General features: G+C 40.1%; 1 protein-coding gene across 1 annotated transcript in view; it reads right to left on the bottom strand.

Annotated features, from left to right (window-relative positions):
* LOC109427361 (clumping factor B) overlaps window positions 1-12,901 on the bottom strand; it is a gene marked incomplete at its 3' end in the record, with an annotated part of 94,014 nt that extends 81,113 nt beyond the window's left edge. Inside the window, 1 exon segment of the mRNA XM_062845048.1 lies at window positions 12,553-12,901.
* Between the last annotated feature and the right edge of the window lie 1,080 nt (window positions 12,902-13,981).

The following is a 13,981-nucleotide window of genomic DNA, read 5'->3' as shown; positions in this document are numbered from 1 at the left end:
TCTAAAAATCCCAACTAGATTTCTGTTTTTTTTTAAGTTTTACTTGGTTGATGTCCAAGATGATAAGAACAACAAGCTATTGCAGTGATGTGCGTAGCTGCTTTTGAGCAATCCTGTAAGCAATATTTCAAAAATTTGTGTAGGACATACATGTCATGAGATTTAATTCGATAAGGTTTTTACCTGATTCTCGTCTAATTATGCACCGACCAATAATGCTCGAATTTTTCTTGCCCCTCGCCTTATGTTTCATGACCAATTTGATATCAATTACGAATTTATAAATTAGCTCTCATATCATGTAAAACATATTGTGGAAGAACTTCAATTTTCTTAAAATAATAAGACTACATAATTGTCCCCCAAAGTCTATTTCCGACTTATTTACGTCTATTTCCACCGCAACCCTGAATTCAATTCCCGCCACACCTTCTACGTGACACTGTGGAACGTAGGATGGGCAAACGTAATTATTTGACCGTAGATGTTTATTCGGAAAGTCGCTCAAATACTTCGCAATATAAATCAAATCATGTGTTCAAAGTGGTTTTGAACGCACACATTAGCTAACATCATCCCTAGGTTGTTTACATTTTGCCCGAGGGATAAAAGTGATTTATTGAATTAATTGAACAGCTTTTGTTGTATTATGCAGCAGTGAAATCGAACTTTGAATTGCCACCGAGCTTTCTTGGGATATGAATTGAAGGGTGGTTCAACAATTGAATCTGGCGAAGTGAAAATTGAACAATAATGAAGAAAAATTCAGCTAGCTGCTGCTTTCGTGCGCCGGTCGGCTTCGTCGTACGCAAATCGAGAAAAAAAATCAACTTGTAAGTGGAGTACAGCTAAAACGTTAAATGGACTGGAATATAAGCATCATTTGCTAGTGAAGTTCTCATCTATTTTAATCAGGCACTTCAAACTATGTGTCATTGTGCATGGATCAGTATCCATTAAATCAAGTAGCATATTAAAACACTAATCAAACATTTGTGGGAACATCTTTCACCTCTCTCAGCGGGATGGGTAGTCAGCTGAATGCGACGACTACGTCGTCGTTAATTGCGAACGACAGCTCATCACGCATACGCCATTGATAGTACCTACCTACTACTTTGCGTACATGCACCCAAAATGATTATCAAATAGCTTGGGAATATTCCTATAACGGGATACGATGTTTCAGTCGGATCGTACAATTAGTTTGGAGTCTAGAATCATTGTGCTGGAAATGTAGTTGTTGCGGTTGTATTTACGGCATACCGCGGCAATAGGAAATTTCTTCTACATATTCTCCTGTAAAGCAGCACATTGTACCAGAAAAGTGACTTCAAAAGACATGGAAATATTCAACCCTAGCAGGATGTTTGGGGTTAATATGACCCAGACAGGCTCGTTGAGCGTGCACTACGCCATCGTGGTGCTCCTAGCTTAACATCCTAGGAAGGTTAATGTTTCCAGTGAACTTATTCACTCTTTGAGGGAAGCACGAAACTAGACAACGGACTAGCATGCATAACTCAGTGCCAGTGGCATAGTCAAAAACTCTTCCTGGCAGCTGCGATGGGAATCGAACCCACGCTCTTCAGCATGATGCGACTAAATGCTTGGTGACACTAGCCGCACGACCACGAAGCCACCAACGAAGCATCCAGTATAGCTCTCTGGTCCACACACATTCCAACCTCAAGCTTCCAAGGGTCAACCGATGACAAAGACCGACACGTTTGAGATTTGTATGCTTAGCTGGGCACTGTTGTCTTTCTGATTTAAGCTAGATTGAGGGAGGTACGTCCCGAGCGTCTGTTCACCAAGGAGGTGCGGCTCAAACAGAGTCTTTCCTAACATCTAGTGGCTTAGAAGGACATGCTCCTCCACCAGAAGATAAAACCAAGGGAGACAGTCCCATCACGGTGGATGAGGGAACTAAGATCAACAACCTACTGTTCCTGAAACCCAAAAACCGTTACAGATACCGAAAAGGATTGAACCCACGATCTTCCGATGACTAAGAAACGGTAGTCTAGACCATCACGACACGCCTGCCGTTGTCTCCAGGTCCTTATCTGTTTCAAAAATAGTAGAAGAACATTTTTCTCTCGGTTGTACACGACCATGTGACTGTTCAGTCACTAAGTGGCTCAGTGTTCTTTTTGCAAAAATCACAAATTGAACGAGTGCAAATCCGGTTTTCCCTCCGAAAAACCTGCCTTACATGAATGTTCCCAATTCGCAGCATTCCACTCACTCGTTACAAACCGAGTCTTAAAACTGCCAGTGATTCAATATCAGTCCGATATTTCACACACTATCGTTAAAAGCAGTTGATCTCCGAGGCCTTATTCCAGCGAACCGGAACCCCCCTCCTCCTAAGCCGATGTCGATCGGCTGGTGACCTTGCGAAATTTTCGACCCAATCTCGTGTGGTGACGGCGGCGGGCGGCGGCAGCCGCGATTGCAGCCGAATCGAAAAGTGAAAATGAATGTCGCACACTGGCAGTGTGTGGCGACTCCGTGGCTCACGTGTGCAACACAACAACATTACCGCGCTGCGTTGCGTTTTGTTGGTTCAACGCTGCTGCTGCTGCTGCCGCCGCAGCGATGGAAGAAGGAAATCACGGCCGAAAGGACGGTCGGACGGGTCGGGTGGATGGAAACTGGTTGCACGCCAGCCCCACACACGAATTCAGTCGACGTCGTCGCCGTTTGTTGATCCGTAAATAGGAAAACTGGCATTCGATTACGCCAGTCAGCCAGCCAGCCAGCCAGCCACAGTGGTCGAGTGTGACACAGTGAGACCGCTTAGTGCTGCCCTCACTGGACGTGCGGAAATGTCTTCTCTTTGGCGGTGATAGTTGACCGACATCAAGGAAGGGTTTTGCGATCACCAGGGAAGCCCATGAAATGGGGATCAATGCTAAACATTAGACAGCTGGAAGTTGTGCACTCAAACCTCATTTTATGTCCATTTCTTTTACTATTTGTTTCTGTTGTCAGATGGCAACACTGTTCAAGTTGAACAAAGATGTTGCTAAATATGTACATTAAAATGTTCACAATGCAAATATATTGTACATAATTTAAGTTAGTGTGTAAAATTCTGTATCAATTTGCAGTGGATGGATTCGATTATTTTTATGGAACCTGGCAACACTTCTGCAGTAAAAAGTGATATATGCATAAATTATTCATCAATATGGAGATAGTTTACATGTTTATTATAATTTGAGCAAACATTGTACATGATCAGCATGCCATCTAGAATTGACTTAAGTATGGTAAGTTGATATTAAATACACCTTTCATCTTTTTAGAAGGCTAATGAGTCTCTTTAAGGATATCTGAATAGGTTTCTTTGAGGATTGAGGATTACAAATTCATTATTTCAAAAATTCCTTCAGTTGCATTCCAGGTAAAATGTAAAGGACACATAAAAAGTGACTATTTTCCATTAAAAATAGAGATTTCCAATAAAGAAACCCGAATTACATTGTATAAGGAATACATTCTTGTGTATCTATGTATGGTTTCATACCAAACATAATTAAAAATCGAGAATATTTCATTTATGGTCGTATATCATTTTATACAAAAGGTAGCTGAAATTCCTGACTTTTGAGGGACTTTTGGAGGACCTTTTTTTTAAATATTCATCAAGAGCTGCTACAGGAACCCTGAATTCTGCAGGAACACTAAACAGAATTCTCTGGAATAGAAAATTTCTGGAAACATTCCTAAAGAAATTTCTGGACGAATCTCAGAAGAAATTATTTAAATAATTTCTGCAAGAATTTCGCGAATATCACTGACAAAGTTTTTGAACAAATTCCTGAATGAATTTTATCAAACAAGCGCCGAATGACTTTTTGCAGAAATTTTAGAATTTTGGAATTTTATCACGAAAAAATTTATTGAGAAATTCTTTTTCAAAACTCTGAATAGATCTCAGGAGTATTGTTTTAGACAAATTCAGCGGGAACAGCAGGTAGAACTCCTGGAGATTATTTAGCAAGAATTCCTAGAAAAATGTCTTTGGAAATTTCTGTGCAAAAAAAAATCCAGCGCCAGTGGAAATTTCAGAAAAAGAAAATTAGAAAGAGTCACAGGAAAATACAGAATTCTTGACTGAAATGCTGAAGAAATTTTGGGAAGAATCCCTAAAGAAACTTTTGGAAAATTTTCCGATTCATTTTTTCAAGGGAATCCTTGAAGAGTTTTCTGTGAGAAATGTTGTAAGAATATCCGGAAAATGCTCTTGAGAAGCCTCTGATGAAATTTCTAGAAGAGTTAATTAAAAACAACTGGAAAAAATACCACCCATGTAACAATGAAAGCTGAATGACAGCTTATTCAGCTAAAATTTTAAAAATCAAGCTAAACAGCGGTTTATTCATCCGCTGTACAATGGATAAAAAATTTCTAATAAATAGTAAGTAATAAAAGAGCATCTTTGAGAATATAAGTGACTGGATGAGATTTTGAAGAAATTTATAAAGAAATCTCTGGAGGACTCCCTGGAACTTCTGCGGAATTCTTCAAGTAAAATATCTTTTTTCATTCTTTTGTGAAAGATTTCATGTTAAATATCTATATATATCTATATATATAAAAATGAATTTCTGTCTGTCTGTCTGTCTGTCTGTCGGTCTGTCTGTCTGTCTGTCTGACCGCTATGGATTCGAAAACTACTGGACCGATCGATGTGAAATTTTGTATGTGGGTATTTTTGGGACCGGGGAAGGTTCTTAGCTTGGTGCGGGACCTCTCCGGTCTCTGGAACGGGGGGTTCCCATACAGATGACTTCACCGGGGATGTCCCTATGGAGCTGCATGTCAAAAAAACACAGTAGGCAGGCAGAACGACGTTTGCCGGGACAGCTAGTAAATAATAAATCCAAAAACGAAATGATTTCAAAAGGGGAAAGAAATCAATCGAGAACTTTTTGGTGAATCTTGGGAAAAAACCATGAGAAATTCAAAAAAATAATAATAATGCAGGATCCATAAATCGCTACGAGAACAGAAATCTGTGAAGACATTTTTGAAATTATTTCCGCAGAAAACCCTCAATGAATCACTGATTGATATTTTGAAGGAATTCCAGGAAGAGATCCTGTAGGAATTCCTGAATGAGTCCCAGGAGAAATTTCAAAAACAAACGCTGAAAAAATCTGCAGAAATTTAAGAAAATGTATTGTGGATAAATTCATAAAGATATTCCTGAGAAATCTCTGGATTTCTGGAACAGTTTTTGAGGCAATCCCTGCAAAAAAGTCAGAAAGAACTCCCAGAGATGACTCTGAAAGGATTCCCAGAATTTTTGTTTTGATAAAATTTTGAAGATATTTCTTGACAAAAATTGCTTTATAAATTTCTAAATTTTCAATCTCTTCATAAATTTCTGGAGGAAATCTAGTAGAAACTTCAAAAAGAAGCGATTCCTGAATAATTCCTGAAAAAACCTTGAAGAGTTTCTGGGAAAAAAGTTCTGGAGGAATATCTGGAAGATTTCCTAGAAGAATTCCTAGAATAATTTCTTGAAAAATGTCTAGATGAATTCCTGAAGAAAAACAAAGGAATAGTTCCTGGCGGATCTTCTGAAGAAAACCTGTGATCATTTTAGGGGAAGTTCTGAAACATGAAAAAAATCCCCGAAGATTATGCTGAATTAATCACTGGAGAAACCTTAAAGAACATTTGAAGAAACATTTCAGGAAATATTTCTGGGAGAACTTTCTGAAGGAATCCTCAAAGTTATTTCAAAGAGAATTTTTGTCTTATTATTAGCAGAAGATCTTGGAATAACCACGATAAAATCCGGGATAAAATACAGGACAGATTCCAGAAGCAAAGATCTGATGGAACATGTGAGAGAATTTGTGAAAGAAGCTCCAAAGAAATTCTTGAGGGGATCTCTGGATTTTTTTTAAATCGAACTGTTCTAGGAAATGCTTGAAATATTCTCGAGGAGCCTCTGATGGAATTTCTAGAAGAATTTCCGAAAAAATATCTGAAAATATCCAGAAGAAAATCCAAATAATAGTTTCTGAAGGAACTTCCGAAGAAATGTCTGAGAAAATATTGGGATCACATTAGACAGTTTTCAAAACAATCTCTGAAAAAAAAGGTATTTGCCCAAGGTATAAGTACTGAAGGAATTCCTAAAGATATTTTTAGAGAAATCATAAGATAATTTTTTTGAAAAATCCATTAGAAAATTCCTGAAGCAATCCCCTACATAATCTCTGAAGAAATCTCTGGAAAAAAAACCTAAAAAAACCCTAAAGGATCTCTTGAAGATACCTCTGAAGCAATTACAAGAAGAATTCCATGTGAAATTTGTAGAAAAATTCTTGGCGAACACATAGGAAAAAATCCTGAATCAATCCTTGAATAAATCTCACAAGGCATTTCTGTTACGCTTCCAAACAAAAAAATGTAACAGTGGAAATTCTGAAGAAATCCAAGAATAATCTCTTAAAAAAAATCGAAAAAAATCCTAACAAAATTTAAAAAAAAACAGAAATTTCTGAAAATTTTGAAATGGACCGTTGTGATTTGTTGGGGTTGATATGACCCGGATGGGCACACTGTGAACGTTCACTATACCAGCCTGGAGCTCTATCTCAGTACTTAAGGCAAAACTGGAAGCATTTCCATTTTTTTTGGTTTTTGATTTTTTATTAAAAAACAAAGCAGTATTTTCAAAATCGGTTTTCGTACACATGTAGAGTATTGATCAAGGTATCTTTTGATTTTGGTTTGTGGTGGCAAATATTTTCCATTTTTTCTGAAACCATTTTTTGTGAAATTTTGAAATAGTTTCTGCAAAAATGAAAAAAATCAGAAGATACCTTGATCCTTACTCTACATGTGTACGAAAACCGATTTTGAAAATATTGATTCGTCATTTAATAAAAAAAAAAAACAAAAAGTGAGGAAATGCTTCCAGTTTCGCCTTATGGAGAATTAATACATTGAGGAATGCCTGGAGGAACATCTGGGGAATTAACTGGAAGAATCCCTGGAGGATGTTTTGGAGAAATTTCAAAATGATTATCTGGAGGAATCCCTGATGGAACTCCTGAAATTTCTGAAATCTCTAAAGGAATTTCTGTAGACATCCCAGATCAAAATTCATGGTGGAGTTCTTGAGAGTATCCCTGCTAGAATTCCTGATGGTGTACTTGGTGGAGTATCAGGGCTATTTGTGCAGAAATCTTTCTGAAGCAATCCTTGGAGGAATTTTTGAAAAAGTTTCTGCAAGAATCGCAGGAGCACTTCTGAAGGAATTTCAAGATGAATTTCCGAAGGAATCACAAGGGAAACTGCTGATGAAATCCATGGAGTCGCTAGTAGAATATTTTGAGATTTTTTTTGAAAAGGAGAAATCCCAAGAAATTTTTTCCAAGATTTTCTAAAAGATCTTATAAAAGAATTTATGGGAAAAATCGGAAAAATGCTTGGAAGGAATACTTAGAAGAATGTGTGGGTGTGTTTTAGTCAAAACCATTCAAAGAATTCCTGAAGAAATCTCCGTTTTGCAAAAACAAAAAAAAGAAGAAAAAAATCAAATAATCCTGAAAGAATTCTTGCAGGAAATTTTGGAGAAAACTTTAAAAGAAATACATGGATAGACAGCCCTGAAATATTCTGCAACAATTGGTGCGACAAAAAAAAGGTGGGAGAATATCTCAAGAAAGAGTTTTTTGCTTGAATAATTCTTAGTACTGCATCGCTAAAGAATTTCTACGAAAAAAAAAAATAAAAAAAATATCTCAAATCAATTCCCACAGGTGGTAGGGTCTGGGACCATTTGGGCAGCAGCGCCTATTTTGGGCACTTGCTGCTATAACTCAGTCAATTTCAAACCGATTGACTTGAATTTTGAAACATGGCTAGCTACTGTGCCTAGCTGATCGTCTCTCAAAAATCAAGCCAATCGGTTCAAAATTGACTGAGTTATAGCAGCAAGTGCCCAAAATAGGTGCTCCTGCCCAAATGGTCCCAGACCCTACCTATTTTTGTGATTGAATAATCATGAATGTTTAGCTATAGCAGGATTGCAGCATGAGGTGCTTTAAAAATGTCCTCCCCACTTCCTACTGAAAGATTCCTTGATTAATCCTTGGCCAAGCCGCAGCCATTTGCCAAAGTACAAATTCTAGTAATTGATATCTTAAAAGCTAGTAAAGGCAAGGAGTACTGAAATCGGTTCAGAAATACAGTTTTGAGAGTGTTTCAAATGCATGGACCATTTTTGACCCTGCTACAAAACGTGTTAATTCTTCTTATTGCATTAAAAAGGATGAAATTAGCCCTGCATCTGGCAACACTGCTTTAATAATGCCAAACCACGATCGGATTTCAAGAAACAACAAATCGAATTCTAATGTTCAGTCAAAATTTTTTGGACGTTAAGTGGCATCTTTAGTGTCAAATTATAACAACTAAGTGCTCATTGCAGCTGGCAACACTGGTCGTATAGAATTAAATAAAGCTCATTGTCTTAGATCTGATACAAGATAGTTAATTCGAGTTTTCGACAATATTGTAGTGCAAATTAAGTTACTAAACACAATGTGACACAATTTGATAACTGACTCCGGCCGAAGTGTTGCCAGTTTTCAAATAAATGTGGAATTGCTGGTTGGAAGTTCGTACTCACTTTAGCATCGATCGGTAAAACACATTTGCAAAAATGGATGCAAAAATTTGATAAAACACAAAACACAAACACATCGTACTCCAACAGTATTTCCAGAGTCACTAAGCAAGTGTTGCCTGCCAATAAAGGAATGTTAAACCATTAGGAATACTCTGGGCCACCACTGTCTCTGGTGCTCTGAATCGCGGCTTTTCGTGTCTTTATAGAACAAATAAATATTGCTTCCTAGTTGGTAGAAATGCACACTGATATTTACTTAAGCAGTGTTGCCAGTTGCCAAGAAAAAATCAAGAATTACTGTAACAAATAGCGGGTGGCACCTTAAGCTTAGAGATGTAGCCAGGCGAATGCCCAGTAGGCCCAAGAAAAGGGCCAGGCGCTTTCAGGGTCGCTACTAGGGGACTACTCAAGTATAACTTTAATGATCATTGATTCTTGTGGAGGTTTTGAAAACCGTAATAAAACCTGATACTTTTATTTTTGTTGTACGATGGTTCAAAGAGCCTGTTCTAGTCCATTTAGCTAAAACATGTTACTTGGGTCTCCAGTTAGCCTAGTGGTTAAGGCTATGGATCGCCAATCCGGAGACGGCGGGTTCGATTCCCGTTCCGGTCGGGAAAATTTTCTCGACTCCCTGGGCATAGTGTATCATTGTGCTTGCCTCACAATATACAAATTCATGCAATGGCAGGCAAAGAAAGCCCTTCAATTAATAACTGTGGAAGTGCTCAAAGAACACTAAGTTGAAGCGAGGCAGGCCAAGTCCCACTGGGACGTCGAGCCATTAAGAAGAAGAAGATGTTACTTGGATATAAACACTTAGATTCTGGTGTTCCAGCTCAGTATTTTTTTCACTGAGTTCAAGATTTGATCAATCTTTTACTGAGTTTATGACAGCAGATTTAATTCAGTGCACTCGGTAATTAATATTTACCGTTCACCAGTAACGATATTTGCCGTTCATAAGTAAATTTTGACAATTGATTTGCTGAACTAGTTAACTCATTTTCTGAATTCCAGCAAAAGAGACAACCAAGCCTGCCAAGTTAAATCTACTGTTGAGAATTTATCGAAAAGGTGGAGAGAATACCATGCTAATCCTGATGTGTAGGGCTCAAGAGGGTTTCAGCCCACATCAAGGGGTTTTAGGTGGTTTCAAAGAAGTTCCTGTTGGTTCGAGTAATATTTAAGTGGGGTTGCTTTAGGATTGCTTTGGGAAGATTAAAAATTTGAAACCCGTCCATTAGCATTTCCAAGAGATGCAAGGGGGCTCCGAGGGGATTTCAGTGAGTTTTAAGAGAGAATTTACCGATATAACCAACTTAAAACTCCCTAAAATGCCCCTGAAATCGCCAGAAATGCATCGAAAAACTACATTATATCCAACGAAGGCTTCTTAACCAGTGTTGGGAATACTGACTTGCAATTATCTCAGTTCAGAAGCATACTTGAAAATGGTACATAAAGGACTTTTACATTGTAGTTTTATCTAAAATTTCGCTGGATAGAGTAAAAATGGCACATGCATATCAAAGTTGTGAGAGAGCTGTGAGCACGAGGGGAGTACGAATTGCGCTCACGCCGTAGTGAGTCACCTTTCCATTTCTTTCACGATTTTGATATGCGTTCGCGATCTTTATTTTTTTTTCGGAAAACTTTTGGAGAAAAGCACAATGAAAAAGTTCTTAAAACACCTTTTGTTCATAGCATGCTTTCGAACTGGGATGTAGCAAGTGAGTATAACTCGTTGCAAATGAGTATCCTCAACACTGCCTGAAACGCCTGAAGATCCTAACAACAACCAGATAGTGTTGCCAGCTTCCAAAATTATATGGTATTCTCGAATAATCAGGTACCGGATAGCACTTGATGCCAGTGTGAAGTTCACTGGTCATTCGAAGAAGGAAGCATCAAATATATCGGACATATTTAGCCTACTTTGGATCTACTTGAGCAGTGTTGCCAGAAACCATAGATGTATTTCACTTTTGTTAAAATTTCTTTGTCCCAATATCTATGTTTACCGGTGTCTCAGAGGAAACACCCCCGTTTAATGGATCATTTGATATAAACCGATTAGTGCAGCCATCTGAAGTTACAATTCTGATCAGTGAATAAGAGAACTTAGTCGATATTGGAACGTTGCTGAACAAATGAAGAAGATAAACTTGGAAAAAGTCCATGTATGCATACGTAAGTATATTGCCTGTTTAGCTCGAGAACTAATCCACCAAATGGAACCAAATTTAGCATGTTGATGTTTTTCTAGGTAATAAATGTTTCTCTGACAGTGCGATGCACACCACACAGCACCCTCCTACCATGTCCAAGGACAAAGGGGCTCTCATACAGCTAAAACAGAAATTTCTGCATAATTCGAGAACTAATCAACCAAATGGAACTTAATTTAGCATGTGAAAGTTTATGAAGGCCAGAATATGCCTATGATAGTGTAAGACCTCTTCCCTCTTCCCTCCGGAATGGCATGTTCTGGAAGAAGTTTGAACTTCTTTATAATTAAGAAAAAGGAAACTATGGAAACTGATGGGATCAAATGGCTTAAATGAAGGTTAACAGGCCTCTAGAGCTGGTCTTCTGATATCTCTGTATTAAAAATGAGTGTAAATTCCCTTTGAAGCCATATAAAATAATGATGATTTAATTCATCTTCAGGGCGAATGTGTGCATATACATTAGATCAATATTAGAAAAATTCTGAAAATACTATAATGTTTATGGGCTGGGTAGAAACCCAACACGATTGCAATAAAATTAATTTAATGAAACGAGCTAAACAATTCTCAAAAAAGCCTACACCACCTCATTTTGATTTTGCAAACATTGTATTGCGGATCAGGTAATCTCATAAAAATAAACGCATTTCTAACGTAGTGCACAGTGTAAGAAATGGAACGTCTCACCTTAGGTGGATGAGTTCGAGCCTTCACATGGAGAGGGGCGTTGCATCAGCACGCGTAACTCGATCGACCTTGGACGAATTTGTGCCAACCCTCCCGGGGCGGTGCGTTATGCGGCTGGCTTTTACCTACCGAAACTTGGGTTGACGACCCGAACCCACCTCGCTCGGGACCCAATGGAACCTGCTGTACCGATCGTTGAACGTCGAACTGGTAAGGCCGTCCACACAGGCAGGCGAGAAAGGACGACCACGCGCGCGCGCCAGCCAGAGCGCAAAACAAGCATAAAGCGAAGTTGAAACGTGTTGTACCCAATTGCGGTAACGAAATTGAAAGTTGTATAATACTCTGAAATCGCTATTAGCAAATCCATTCACATAGGCGCATATGCGAGAGTGCGCGCCTGCATACAACACGACACGGCGATGTCTGGGGCTGCGGTCGGTCGGTTGGTATCCTCTCCTTCGAACAACCCTCGCGCAAGGGTTTCGAAATCATACACGAAATCGCCGTTCACAGGCCGTGTTGGGTGGCACGCGCCGTCCTCGTCGTCCTCCTACTCCTCCACCGCATCACTCTCGATAGCTCTCTCTCTCTCTCTCTGCATCTCACCATCTCCTTCCACTGCTGAGGTCTCACTTGATCTTCTCACTGAATGTCCCTCACGTGCTCTCACTCGCTCACTCACGCGAACTCCAAAACTCCTTGAGCTTCTTATCCAAAGTCAAAAACTGTCTTCACTGAACTCAAGTCACTCTGCCAGGATCTTCCTGCAATTCCAAGGGTTCATCTTCTTCAACGATTTCCAAAAGTAAAAACTGTGCCATCACAATCACCATCACTTCCATAGGGATTCCCCCCAAAAAGGAAAACATCCGCCAGAGTCGAACGCGAACTTTGACCCGTCCTTTGAGCGTTGTTCCTTTACCACAAACCACCACACATCCATCAGCAGCAACTTACATCGATTTCCGTTTCTTCTCCAACCGAGAGGGCGGCTCGGGAAAAGGCAACTTGCTCGCTAGAGAGACACTTCAAGAGTAAACCAGCCAACGGCCGCGTCGATCCAACTCGGCTCCACACGCGCGCGCGCACAAAACTTCTGACCACCCTCGGACACTGTGTGCACCTTCGGCTCGGTTTTCGCCTTCAAGATCGGCACACCACAACTCAACCTGACGACGATGACGACGACGACGACTCGACCTGACTCGGACACGGCTAAAACTTAAACTTTAAGCCTGCTGCAACGTGCTGCGCTGTGCTAGTAGAGCAACTAAACCAACGAACGGACGGCGCGAACGATAATCGTTTGTAAACAACGCCGACCAAATGCCTATATATTGCCGCTTGGTTTGCGACGATCGGCCGCAGCTCGGCCCCGAGCTTTGCCGATCGGAGCTTTACCGGAGCGCCGCCGAAAAGCTCCCCCAGAATTTCTCACCCCCACGATTCTCGGTCACGAGCGCCTTCGGCCGCCCCGAGTGGGTGGGGGTTGATCTCTCACACCGCAGAAACTCACCACACCGCTGCGGCACCGCAGCAGCGGTAGGTTCCGCCTTCCCAACCCCTTCGGAAGCTTCACGCATTCGCGCGATCAACCCCCGTGTGGCGATTTGCTTTGCTCACCACCGACGACCGCCATCAACCATCTCAATCAATTACGGCGTGAGGCGGACCGGCGGCTGGCAAGCAAACAGAAAAATGACATTTCGGTTACGAAAATTTAGAGAAAACATCTTTTTCTCTGCCAGCCAGAGTTTGTTATTGAGACGGGCGTTTCGATCGACCGATGATGGGGCGCTTGATCGATTGCCAAATTTCGAACGACCACGGACGCTTTGGGGTGGTAAATTGGTCAAGCTAGTGAAGAAAATGCACACCCGATTTGTCGCCGACCGGGTTCAAATCGAATTTTACTAAAAGGCCAGAAAATTATCAATCGAATCGATTAATCTATATTATTTTCGGAACCTTTGCAAGTTGATAATTCACCATTTTGAGGGCGATGACCTCGGCAGTTGGAGCGTGAAGGTGTCTGCTGGAGACGGTGCAACTGAAGAGAAAAAACCTTAATTAATCCACCTAGCGGTGATGGCGCCTTTCTCGTGCTTTCGAAAACATATTTCAACACAACTCAAGTGACATGTTGATGATAATCGCACTTTCATACGTATAACAGAAATCAATTTCATGGCATCAAAGATCATATCGCTTATCTGCATTTTGATTTTTGAGCCGCAATCTTGATGTTTAAGCCGCCATTTAGGATTAAAGTCCGACAGCTTGGAAATTCTGGTCGCTATTTTGAGCCCAAAACTCCATTAAACAGCCACCATTTTGATTGTTGAGACGCCTTTTTGGATATTCTGGTAGCTATTTTTGATCTCCG

This window comes from Aedes albopictus, chromosome 1 (genome assembly GCF_035046485.1).
Source record: "Aedes albopictus strain Foshan chromosome 1, AalbF5, whole genome shotgun sequence".
NCBI lineage: Eukaryota > Metazoa > Arthropoda > Insecta > Diptera > Culicidae > Aedes > Aedes albopictus.
This window is presented reverse-complemented; position numbering and strand designations above follow the sequence as displayed.